Raw genomic sequence first — 14,398 nt, 5'->3', positions numbered from 1 at the left:
GTGTGTGTGTATACTTAATTCTTTGTGGAGAACAAATATTCTATAATCAGCAAAACAAGCAAGAAAACAATACACAGTAAGGACGTTTGGCTTATCCCTAGAAGGGAAGCTGTTTAAATACAGCATTTGTTTGAAACTGTAAGAACCAGAGCCCTTAATGTTCTTAAACTAAGGCTTAAGGAAAGTTATTAGCTGAAAATACACAAATCAATGGAAATACAACCATATTAATACAAGCGTGTGTGTGTGTGTGTGTGTGTGTGTGTGTGTCACACACCTTTACAACTCATTATGGTGGCAGCTGACAACCAATGAGCACATCTGTGGTGGAAAAACAGGCAGGCAAAGGTCATGGGTAGCGTTAGCCGGGCACGAGCCAGCGTTGTTTCCGTAACGATGCCCTTTTTCCCATCACACCATCCAGCCTCTCCTTTTTTTTCCCCTCCCGTTTTTCTTCATGCCAACAAAAAGCATGCCAGCATCCTCGGCCTGATGCCCAACCTTCGGGGTAAACGTGGAGGTTTTATGAACAGGCGCTAGTCAGGCTGCTCATAATAGTTAACTCGCACCGAGACACTCACGCCCTCGGAGAAACCTCCATCTCCACTGCATCTCCACAGCGCTCCTTCCTACACAAGTGTTTCATTAGCTAACCGCAGAAAGAAAAGCTTGTTTTTCCCCCCGCTGAAATCATGCCGAGGGCCGGGAGCTGAACTGCCCCCCGTTTAAGATGCCCGGAGCTTTGATCCACAGTTTTCTGACGTGCATCTGTAATTGCGCTGAAGTATCAGGAAGCTGCGTTTCCAGTGGTTTCTGTTTAATTCAGCTCTAACATCTCTGGCGCACACACCAGTGTCTTCATCTTACTTCGCGTTGGCTTTGGGTAATAATTATGCAGAGTCTACTAGACATGTTTATAACATATGGATTCAAATAGGTTTTAAACGAAAGCGTCGTGTATTTCTGTTACTTGTGGTTACATAGTAAATCTGATGTGTACATACAGTTGTGCCAATAAACAACTGTATTATATTTTTATGAAAGTAGGTTTGACACCCAGCAGAACACCTGCTCTATCTTTTCACCATTCCTTACACATATCTGATCCATGTTTCATCGTAATAAAATACAAGACATCGCCTGCCTTAAATATTTGTTTATAGTCATTGTATTAAAATGTTCTACTCATTAAATAAAAAGCAAGAAGGAAAATATAAAGATGAGCTATGGGAACGTGTAGTATTTTGTCTTAAGCAAGTGTGTGTGTGTGCAGATGATGGTGTGGTGCTCTCCAAGCCAAGGAGATGCTAACAGAGGCGTTTCAGAACCAGTTTGGTCCACGTGGATCTCCGGATGTGTGGCAGGAATGTCTGGGCCCGTGATCTCTCTGTCACCATCGCAAAACAGACATTCCCGCCATCCTGATCCGAATGGGTAGGGAAGTGCCACCTTGAGGTCCGTCAGGTCAGATAACACCCTCACTCCCCGGGACACCCCCCCACGCACCCTTGCTCTCTCTCTCTCTCTCTCTCTCTCTCTGATATACAGAGTGTTACTTTTCTATAACCTGCCAAGAGGCTGCATAGACATGTTGGAAGCCTATAGCATCTAGGGATGTCTCCTTGCTAAATTCACTGCACCGTTCAGATATAAACACCACATAAACCCGCTTCTAGAGCATTTACTAAACAGAAACCTCGAGCAGCCACACTTGGACAAATGTGTAATTGTGCTAAAAATCCATCATGTGACTAGCTACAATATACCATGCGGGAATGTGGGTAGTGATGTCTGCTGGCTGGGTTCTTACGCTGATAGAGGGTGAGTGAGTGACTCTCCTATCTCACACACTCTTATCTCTACAGAGCTGTGGGGGAAGAGAGCCCAGTCAGCCACTGAGTCTAGCCGGAGCCGGACTGTTTACCTCTCCGTCTGGAGCAAATCTCTAGCTCTTTGCAGTTTTTCCCAGTCGGTTTGGTTCATTTCTCACATCATGCTTTACATTGGCATCACAACTAGTGCATTTCTCAAAACAGTTAGTGCAAACAGCAAAACTCAATGAAATACCTGCAAAAGTACATACTTCACTCAAAATTCTTTGTTTTTGCCCCAAAATCAAATATTTAGGTCAGTCGATTTGTCAGTGCCATCAGAATATCTAGTCTGTGTGCCATTGCCTATGAACAAGGCAGTCAAAATACTTAGTCATGTTGTCAGTGCAACTATAAGTCACAGTCATTGTAGACTGTATATTCTGATGGAAACTAGTTAAGCTTTTGATTTCAAGAACGCTGCACATTCTGTGGTATATCAAATACATGGTACACACATACAAACTTAGACGGAACACGAAATTACACATGACTGTATGTGGGAGACTGATAGCAAGAAATTGGACTGGATTCAAATTTGTACAGCAATATTGTTTGATGGTATTGTTCGCACTGCAATTTGTTGACAAAAACACTGACTGAAATTCAGAAAAGACAGACAACTGACTGGAAAAACTGCAAAATTAGAAACTTATTCTACACATTCAAAACAACCTGAGCACATACAGCCTCCTCTTGCTGTGTGAAAATTGAACCTCTGCTACCACTATGAGCTAGTCTTGATATCCTATATGGTATAAGAATGCAAAAAAAGAATAACATGTCAGAAAGTATGTCAATGTGCAGCATTACAGCAGAGAGCACATTTCTGAATTACATACATGTTTTCATTATGAAATGTTTGGACGATTGAAGACACAGTTGATCTTCCAATATTCGGCTGCTCCCAGCAACCAGCTTCAGCCATTGTGAGACCATGACTTACGTGTAAAACATGGTCCACAATTGTTGCCCTTACTGTATTTCACCGTTTTGCCCCCTCAGCCTTACACCACACAGTCTTACCCATCTACACCATATAGTCTTACTCCTCTACACCACACAGTCTTACCCATCTACACCATATAGTCTTACTCCTCTACACCACACAGTCTTACCCATCTACACCATATAGTCTTACTCCTCTACACCACACAGTCTTACCCATCTACACCATATAGTCTTACACCTCTACACCACACAGTCTTACCCATCTACACCATATAGTCTTACTCCTCTACACCACACAGTCTTACCCATCTACACCATATAGTCTTACTCCTCTACACCACAGTCTTACCCATGTACACCACACAGTCTTACCCATCTACACCACAGTCTTACCCATCTACACCACAGTCTTACCCATCTACACCATATAGTCTTACCCCTCTACACCACAGTCTTACCCATGTACACCACACAGTCTTACCCATCTACACCATATAGTCTTACTCCTCTACACCACACAGTCTTACCCATCTACACCATATATCCTTACCCCTCTACACCACACAGTCTTACCCATCTACACCACACAGTCTTACCCATCTACACCATATAGTCTTACTCCTCTACACCACACAGTCTTACCCATCTACACCATATAGTCTTACCCCTCTACACCACACAGTCTTACCCATCTACACCATATATCCTTACCCCTCTACACCACACAGTCTTACCCATCTACACCACACAGTCTTACCCATCTACACCATATAGTCTTACCCCTCTACACCACACAGTCTTACCCATCTACACCACACAGTCTTACCCATCTACACCATATAGTCTTACTCCTCTACACCACACAGTCTTACCCCTCTACACCACACACTATTTCTCCTATTGACTGTTCACATGGCCATGTCTTTCCATTATGAGACTTTGTGATACTGCCGTGTTTAGCGTCTATAAATGTTTGCCAATTACAGTAAAGGTTCATGAGACGCACCTCTGACCTGTGGTTGAGACCATTGGTTGATCTAAGCCTTCACCAATTTCCTTTCTTACTGTAACTGAATGTTCACTTGCAAACAATTTAATCAAATTAGGATAAATTACCAAAATGTAACAAAAAAATTACGTAACTAAATAAATGTAAAATGATTCCGTAGAGATTATGACAACATGTTCAGCACTTTTGCATATAATGACCTAGGCGATGACCTAAAGACTAAATGTTTGGGAGGGTAAGACAATTCAACAGCCAATCCATACAACACATTTTGATAACCATGACATAAGCAACACATAATGTAAAAAACAACAGACAACTGCCCATGTCCATTTGCAATATGTACAAAAGCATTTGGAAAATGTTAAACACAAGGAGAAATTAAATTATGATGTGCACAAGTGACAAGGAGATGTGGAGACTGAATGAACTATTTTGAGAATTTCAATTCTGATCTGAAAAATGAACCGAATCGACTGAGAAAAACTGTAATAGTCATAATGATTTTGAGGGCTTGGTCGATGTACCACAGCAGATACCAACACTTGAACATAATATAACGATCCAGATTTCCTCATAGTGCTAGCTGTGGTCTTAGAAGTATTTGTTTAACCTCTTTACGCGTAGCTTCTTGTTTTATTATAAGTGAAGATTGTTCATAAATTCATCGGCCCCACTAGAGGGCGCACTACAGGCATGATGACTTCACTGACTCAGGGTCAGTCGTTATTTTCAGCTAACAGTGGTTCTCTGGACTGAAAAGAATGATCATCTGCTATTCAGATATAATAAATGTAAGTGTCAATTAAATAATATAAAAGTTGCACGGAACTGCTCTACAACTCTGAAACAACTATGGTCTGGTAATGAACAGTTTCTGTGGGTTACGTTAAAACTCTAGTAAACTATCGTTATATGTCATAAGCGTGAGTGGAAGTTGCCCTCCGGTCAGACAGAGAGTGCCTGTGTTCCTTATAGTATTGGAGGTTTGTTGGGCATGGGATTGTAAAAACTTCAGAAGCAAATGAACAGAGGGCCCAGCAGAGATAAATACTTTCAGCTGAAGTATTGTTCAGGAGGGGGTCAACTTGGAAATATTTGCGCGTTTCAGCAGCCTCGGTGCTATTACTGTGCAGATCATTAATAGAACTTCAATTCATGCTCAAATAATAGGGTTTGGAGGAGTAACTCAATCAACAAGAGGCCTCTGTGTGGGATGTGGAGCAGATTTGAAAAGTTTAAACATTTCTAAGCCAGTGAGAGCTATATACGTGTGGCCTTTTTATATGTTTACACTATGATCTACTATACCCGTGAGTGCCTCTAGAAAATGCAAGTAAGTACAATTCAAGGTCTGTAAGTTTCTGTGAACGTGTGTGTGTGTGTGTGTGTGTGTGTGTGTGTGTGTGTGTGTGTGTGTGTGTGTGTGTGTACATGCACACACACACACATCTCTGTTTATGTACCGTTCCGATTCACTTCACGCCATAACCACATCTGACATGCATGACAGTAAGTCCTTGCTAATTACAGCTCAAATGTTGCAGGACCGAGGTTTTGTGTCACCAGCCTTCCGGAACAATCTACCGATTGTTGTGTGAGTTGATTAGGCAGACGGGGCAGGGCCCTTTTCTATCTCATTATCCCCATTTGGGAGACTGTTTTCACGCCTCCATGCCCCTGACAAAGAAAGAGCGAGGGATGGGGAGAGAGAAGAGAGGGAGAGAGAAGAGAGGAAAAGCCTGAGGGTGGGAAGGGAAGAAAAGCCAGAACATTGTGAGTTCTGTCGGTCGGTGGTGTTTATGAGGGCTGGATGGAGATCCTCTCGGGGGTATTTAGTTCACTTACAGCTCCAGTGTGGCTCGAAAAAATGCCAGTATCCAAACAAAAGAGAGGAAGAAATAGGTCAGATAGCAATATCGACCTAAGATCAAAGATCTCGGCTTTTATCGCCAATGACTAAACAGTTCATGACTGTGTGTAACCCACTTATTTAAAAGTATTTGAGTAGGTTTGATTTATTTAACTCATTTAAATTGCAATGTAGTACATTTTTTGCTGATGTTGTTGGGGCAGCATGTTTACATTTGGATAACTGGCAGAAAATCTTCTCCAGACTGACTTATTAAAAAATTCAAAATGATAGAAATGAGAGAACCTAGATGGCTAGTATCTTCTGATCTGCTTCAAGCGTTTAAATGTTCTGAACCCTTAACCTGCCTTCCGGACCTTTCTAATACATATAAATATGTTAGCATTTGATCTTTCTTCAACTAGTTTATAGAGATTTTCACAGTATCAAATAAAATGTTGGTTGCAATCAACCAGACATAAAAGAGCTTTTTATGAGGATAATTCCACCCAAATTCTGGTATAGAGTGCAGACAGAGATATCATTAACACAGTGAATTGCCTCATAAACTGTAGGTTAGATGAACAAACCTTCTCTATAAAATTGAACACTGGCTTGAATTTGCACAATTTGTTGTCGTTTTCCAGTCAAATGACTGAATGTTGATCCGGATGGACACACTGCTACAGCTAAACTACCACTCCGCCCTACCACTGTGTTATGCAGGGGGGGGGACTGAGCACATTAGCTATGTGAATACCTCCAAACACACTACTCAGGGATATTGTGTCATAGGTGACAGAATTTTGGAGTTTGTATCCATCACGAGTGTTCACACACGATCATGATCTTGCACACCCCCCCCCCCCCCCCCCCACACACACACACACAGTGACACAGGGCCGGAGTGGGACACATTTTCAGCCCGGGAGTTTCATGTCCAAATCCGGCCCAAAATTATTTTTCCCTCCCAATCGGCCCAAACTAGAGACTGACATGAGCCGGCCCATCGGGAATCCTCCCGAATCTCCCGATTAGCCACTCCGGCTCTGCAGTGACAGATAAACATTAATGATACAATAACTCAATCATTCAATACACGGCATATTACGCACGACTTCCGCAGTCCACCGACTAAATACTCCATCCCTGCTAACACACCATGCTGACGTTGTCCATCAGTAACATCTGTTTGCCTACAGGTCATCTGATCTGCTGATAAACTGAAAGCTCCCTCTGCTCCCTCCCTCTACCTCTGCTGCTCCTCTGTAGGTGAACTTATCATACCAGCCCTGTTGTTGGGGTTCTTTAAATGCAGGAGCTCGACACCCCCTTCCCAAAGGCAGACTTGTTTGAGAAGCCCGTGTGTGTGTGTTTTTCACCCTGTCTCCCTCTCTCCCTGTGTAGAGTTATTGAAGTGGAAGTTCTGGTGTGAAGCAAGCGCCATTTTAAAAAGCCTGTGTTCCTTACCATGACCTGTAATTATGTGATTTATCACCAGACAGCTTTTTCCCCCCTCATCACATCTGTAGTAGGTCAGCAGCTCTGGTCTTCTGGGTCCACACCACTGTTCGCCACTTAAATACAAAATTGACATTTAAGATTTTATTATTTGTTTTTAAAGCCATATTTGACTTGGCGATACATCTCTGATCTCCTTTAAGAGACTATGGAATGTTCTAACCTTTTAGAACCTTTCAAGAACCTTTCAAGATACACCCCCCCCCCCCCCAGGGTAGGCAATTTTCAGTCTATTTTAAAGTATATTAATCTATAATCCTTTAGTCATATTGTGCGTTTGTTGTGTCATCCCATTTGATTACTTAAGATTAATTTTTTGTATGCTTGCTTTCATTTTTTATTTGGTTTTACTGTAAAATCGCTTGGGCTGACACCTGTTGTCTTTGAAGGTCTGTAAATGTGGTGGGATGCCAGTCTTCCTTCCTCCTTGACAGACTGCCAGCATGTAAGACCCATAGCTGCCAGTCAAATGCCTCATATCTTCCCCTTCATCTTTCTTTTTGTACATTCATTTTGTCTTTATGTCCATGAAGCCTAATGGACTTATATGGCCACACATTACTGGGAGGAGCCAACTTAGCCTCTGACCAATAAGAGATGACTTTGCTGGCCTGCCCTTCTCCCTATGCCTTTTTAACTGGGCGTTTGCAGTCCACAGATGTTCGCCCTATAATGATTTTTCTACTCATTAGCCTAATAGTTGTTTATGGCTGTGAAACGCAGGAATGTGGCCCGCTGTAGAAAAAGAGGAGGGGTAAAAAGTGAGGAGGGGGAGACTAAAGAGAACACAGAGGGTAGGAAGTGAACAGCAAAACAATAACACACTTCAAAAATGAAAATCCCTCTACATACCAGCAAACAAGACTGATGGGGTAATGTCAAGTAGGCCAAATGATAATTACATAAATATGTTTATTTATCATTTCACTGGAACACACCACACTACAGTGTGATTTGAAACCAACACGCCACGCGTAGGATCTCCGTATTGCATGTCAGAATATTACAGACATCGGCAGTTCACACAGATGTTCTTTGTCCATTTTGGAACCTGTTAGGAACCTATAGCGTCCAGTGAGAACAGGTGCTGTCCTCGGTGTTCCAGGACAGGGTAAGTTGTGGCCCTCTCTGTGTGAAGACCTATACCCCCACCCACCACTACCCCCACCCTACCCCTCCTGCCCCACCAGTGACTTAATGAACTCCAGGCCCCTCAGTAAAGAGACCAGCAACTCTCTTGTGTACAGTTGCTGATGGCGTTAACACAAACCTCCTGTTTGAACCAAATAAAAAGGGGCCCACTCTGAGGATCTTTGTGCAGTCGCCCACATTTCAGGACGCCCGTCCCTTTATGCCCAGCGGGGGAAATGTCCTCTTCAGCCCTCTCTCATCCCGTTTCCGCCGCCCTGAGCCTCAAAAGCACTTTAGAGGCAGCCGCATTTCACTACACTCACACAGGCTCACAGAGTCGACTTCCTGCAGATTAGGAAGCAGGTGAGAATGAATCCAGGGAGAGGAGATTGAGACTTATTCGTGTGATTTATGCTTTAGCCATTTTTATGTTTCCATGACAGATTTAATAGAATTACGGAACAAGTCTTCTATCTGCAGTCTTGACTGTGTACAACAACCTTGTTAAGTCTCTGGGATGCACAGTGAATGCATCTGATTTGACTGGAACTATTTCTCAATTGTCAAAGCACCAATAATTGTCCCATTAACAACTCAAATGTCATTCAAATAACACTCAAATGTGTTGTTAGTGTCGAAGGGCGGTGTTTAAAGTCTCCTGACGGCTAAACCCTCGAACGATAGCACGCCCGAGTTTGGAGGGAAGTCGAAAACCACAAACAGATGTCAGTTTACTCAGACGCACGCTTGCTTTTACATCCGGGGGCCTTTAGGGAATTATTTCACATGGAAAGTAATATTCATTTGTGGGATAACCGCAGGCCCTGTCCAATGCCGATACTGCAGTTGAGAAGCCTGGTAAGACTGCTGGCACAAGCTGCACTCCTGACACACTTTCTGCAGGATTCTCTCACACTGCATTGTGGGACAGCGTCTACCCGGGCGGTGGTTACATTTATATAATGTTCTGCACATATCAGTAACGTTGATTAGCAAAACAGGCCATGACAGAGCATTGTAGTCTTGAGGGCATACCAAATGTTTTATACACTCTAGACGTCAGGATAAGTCCCATAAATCCACAGTGTAGAATTTTTATTTTATTTTTTTTAAAGAACAATCCTGATCTTAGAACAGCTCACACAGCTGCATTAAGCTCATTGGTTAGTTTTAGTCACATTCAAAATGACCTCGGGTCAGCAGCTTGTTAAGTGCGGTGTATACAGTTAAGGGAACTGGTGGGTGGATTTGGGCTATGAACTGTCAGGTTGATGAACTGCAGAGAAGTGGGCTTATCCTCTCAGCCAAAACTTTGGACACACACACTTAGTCTGTCTCTGTCTCTATCTTTGTCTCTCTGTCTGTCTGTCTCTCTCTCTCTCTCTCTCTCTCTCTCTCTCTTTCTTCCCAGACAGCTTGGCACAGGCATAATTACAGAGTAGAATGCACATCTAGACGTGGGGACGACCTCCATGCAGGACAGAACAGAGAAAGAGTGTCTGCTGATAACACACTCAGCGGAGACACTCGCACAGAAAACAGGACAGTTCAAAGACAATCAAACACATAATGCAACACAATCAGCACGACATTACGCCAGTCTCGTTCACCACGAGTTTGAGTGGTGTGTGTGTGTGTGTGTGTGTGTGTGTGTGTGTGTGTGTGTGTGTGTGTGTGTCCGTATTCATCACCTCAGTTTGAGTGCTATGTGTGTACACACACGTCCGACACCTCGCTTTTCTTGTCGGCCTCCACCATGAAACCATGATTAGATAAAAAGTTATCCACTTGTCAATTTAACGTTCTCTCTACACATTCATCACTCTCTGACATTACAAAGGAACCCTCCCTAGTGTTTGCTTTTTCTAAGACGGTAATTACGGTGGCTCTCGGTAAAATGCTGCAAAGCAAGAAGTGAAGCCTGAACGTTCTGCAGGATTAATAAGATGCTTTCACTCTGCTACGCCTGAAATGCGGACACCCCGTCACACCTGTGGCTCCTTGACGAACCATCAGCCTCCCCGTGACAACTGGCGCCACGGTGAATCCACGCAACCGCAGAAATTCCCTTCGAAATCCACAGAGACGCAGCGTCTCTCGATTTAGCCGGCCTTGATTATTTATGTAGGGAGGGGAGCTTTTAATGGTCACTATAAGTTCCTTTAAATAGCTGTTACATTTTCACTGTACCTCACCAAAGAACTATTTTTAATCTGTTTAAAAGACCAAAGTGGGAAAATATTTGTAATATTTGTTTTGAGAAAGAAAAGGGTGAGAGAGAGAGAGAGAGAGAGAACCCAGGTTGGGGCTCGGAGGAGTGTTTTTCTCCGTCCGCCTCCAGTGGAGAGGCTGGCCTGTGGAGATGACTCAAACCCTGCAATATTCCAGCACCATAATTAGAAGAGTCGGTCAGGGAAAGAGCAATGGAGACAAAGAAAAAGGGAGAGAGGAAAAACAGAGACAGATCGAGAGCACGAAGGAGGGAGGGATGGAACGAGGGAGAGAAACTGTGAGAGAGGGAGAGATAGAGAGAGCAGGCAAAACACAAGTTATAAGGGATGGCATTCAGCATGGGTCCGGCACAGCCCTGCTGAAACGTTTAAATTCTCCCCTCAGATTCTGCTGAGTCATGCGTTTGCGTAGGACTCTTAGTTATCAGGTGCGGCCAGCTGGAAGATAGCAAAGGGGGCATTAAAGATGCTCACATGCTCTGGGTTAAATCCCTTCCTACACCTATTCTCTCCACCAACATGCTCCACCTCCACAATAAATATTATAACAGCATTTGTGTAGACGTCTGCAATCAGTACAACAGACAATAAACCCAGATTCCCAAAAGAAGCACTAATGACACATAAGAATTTTTAATAAAGTTTATTTATGAAGGTAGACCCCCTAAAATCTCCCATAACCTTAAAAACAGCAAATGCAACGTAACTTATCTCACATGTCTCAACACAAATCTGTTGACGGGGGACGTTTGGCACACAGATCTAACGCTAACGTTAACCCTGCGCGTCCCAGCGCCCGCGCGGCACCGCACGCCGGTGACCTCGAACCCTATCGTGTCATCTCCACGCGCACCAGTTCGCCGCTCCTCCTCCTCCTTCCCGCGAGCTGCTTAATCTCGTCAGAGCGGCGCGCGATTGCATCTCTTCCTGTTTCTCACAGGCAGCTTCATGCAATCCAGCTGCCCTTTAAGTGACCGACAGAGTCGCCATAGTTAAACATAACATACCGAGCCGGCTTGTGCTCGACGGTTTAGATGTCGGTGGCGTTGGGGACTAATTGGAACCAAACGCAGTGGAGATGAGTGGGAACAGGTCACAAAGACATATTTGAGGAGCAGGGCAATTGTGTTTTGGCCTGTAGCAACACACACAGACAAAATATGGCCTGTAATGTTTTACACAGAGGCCTGTTTGAAACGTCTCTGGTGAATGAGTTGCATTCTCATACATGCGATACATAAATTCATTCAGTAACGTCAATGGCTGATGAGCAGTTGAGGCTTTTTGGGGTTAATCTAGACGCAGACGCACTGTAGAGTCATTGTTCTTACATTTCTCAGGGTTATCTAGTGGCAACATAATACATAATACATGATCCTATAATATAGCCGCTATTCTGCGGCATCTGTTTCAAGCGTTTGGATGGTCACTGGGAATCAGGTGATCAGTGGCGGAGAGCAGGAACACACAGGCGGCCCTGTTATTAGAGCCCCGACCACTGGAATGTGCTCCATCTCATGTGGCTGAGAACTACAGTTTCATGTCAAAGGTGTTTGTGCGCGTGTGAAAGAGAGAGAGAGAGAGAGAGAGAGAGAGAGAGAGAGAGAGAGAGAGAGAGAGAGAGAGAGAGAGAGAGAGAGAGAGAGATGGTTATGAGAAGTTTGAAAGCTTCGCTTTGAGGTAGACAGCTCCGTAATTACGAGCATGACGGAACATGACGGTGGACAGGTACGGTGTGCCCGTCTTTGATCTTCTGTACTGTTGTACATCAACTCGCCTCTCAAAGGAGTCGCCCTGCAGCGTACACGACGTGACCAAATGTGCCACGACGACACACGTTGGCACACAGCAACGAAGCATGAGTACATCCACCCTGTGATCTTCATGCCATGCTTTACGGGGCTGACAGAATCGAATAAGGATAATTTTTTCTCATCATTGACAACTATATCCAACAATGTGTGTTATGAGGAAATCATTATAGTCATATGGCTATAATGACATTTTTAGTTATAAACATATATGTAACATGTATGTAACATGTTATATATGCTACAATGAAACACAACGATATAAGAGCTTTATAATTCTGAGAAGATGATACATTGTATGCCATGCACAGTCTGTTGAACACACTGAACACATTTAGTTTAGAAAAATCTTTGATGTGTGAAAAAACAGATTTTTATCAACAACAAACGTGCACATGAATGTCGCTCTTTCAGCATAACTTGACCCGCCACAGTAACTTTTTTGTTTGTAAATGTAGGCTTTTAAAAAAATGAATGCCCCATGCTGGCCAAGCTCAAGCTGCCATTACAACCGGGACAACTCTCCCCTCCTCCGCCGTCTTGTGCGTTTGTTTGCAGCTCAGAAAAACAGAAACGTGGTGTTTTGCCGCGAGGTGGCCACGCGACATGGCTCAGCACGAATCTGTCATTTTGCGCATTCACAAACCTTAATCAGCGTCCCGAAAATTACAGTTAAGAAAATCACTCCCTTTGCTTAAATAGAGAGCAGAAAATAACCGGCCTCGGAGTCGGGGCTTCTCAGGGTATCTCAACTGTTTATTATCTACAGACAACGTAGGAAGAAGGTCGTTAAAAACTGTATGGGGGTTTGGGCCGAGATGTTACCAGATATGGCAAGATGTTTTCCCTTTAATTTTACAATCTAGCCCTGACGTTTTTGTGGTGCTGCTGATACTTTTGTGATAAACATTCAAGTTGTGTAGGACATTTTATAAACTGTATGCTCTGGGTCTATTCATTAGGGACAGTAAAGTCAATGTTTTGGACAAGAACTTTACAACGGGCGTCGTTCAACATTACTCTGCATTAGAAATTGTTTAGATTTCTTAGTACACATTTACTTACCTCTTACTTTTTATGGAAGTTGGCAGACTAGCGAAAAGGTGCTTTTGATTAGCTGATAGAAGAAGAATGTCGAGTGAAAAAACTGAAAACTTGTTTTCACATGGATCTGGAAATGTTTCAAATTCTAATGCAGCGTGTGGCCTGTGCTGGATTATTAAGGGGCATTTACTGAATAAAGTGACAAAATCACTATAAGCAATGACTGGGTGGGTGTAATAGGATACTCTCATTAGTAAGGTAAGCCAGTGCAAATTGTGCTTGTGCAAATTCAACCGAAATGTTAAGTCAGACCTTCTCTCTTTGATAAATTAATAGGAGCATTATTATTTTGTTTAAGCATTTTCTCCAGTATCTTATCTAGTTATCTTCTCTCCGTTTTACTATCAAAAACAGTCTCACCGGTGCCAAATAAAAAAGCAGGCTGTTCGGTGTCTCTCAAACATTTAACATGCTGCACGCATTTATCGAGGTTCTGAGAGTTTACTGAGGGAAAACGTGAACGTAACTCTTTGCTCAATCTGGTCCCTTTGAATGGGTATCATGTGTCAGCAGTCCGAGAACCAGCATGCGACTAAGTGCTTCCTGTCTGTCAGCAAAGGTCTGTCTAGAGAGCGGGGTGGTGGGGGGGTAACTGCCGTATTGTAGCCGAACTGCATTAACACTGCAGGGGGGTGATGCCCCTTCAAGCTGCCGTCTGCATCTGAGTGTCTTACCTCTATTCTCAGAGGATACGTTTAAAACAATGGCACACAGGTATAGCCTACAATATTTTGATCTTTTATGTATGTATTAACAGCACATCAAAAATTCTACCATCTCTGTACCATTTTGACTAAGCTGTTATTTCATAGCACTTGATTTTGTACACTGCAAGGTGTCTGTTGCATCTGTTGTGCTTAAACTGATTAAGCAACTTGTGTTAGATTTAATGGTCAAATCCAGTTTACTTCAGTCCT

The sequence above is a fragment of the Brachyhypopomus gauderio genome, chromosome 19 (genome assembly GCF_052324685.1).
Source record: "Brachyhypopomus gauderio isolate BG-103 chromosome 19, BGAUD_0.2, whole genome shotgun sequence".
NCBI classification, from domain to species: domain Eukaryota; kingdom Metazoa; phylum Chordata; class Actinopteri; order Gymnotiformes; family Hypopomidae; genus Brachyhypopomus; species Brachyhypopomus gauderio.
Note: the sequence above shows the minus strand (reverse complement) of the source record.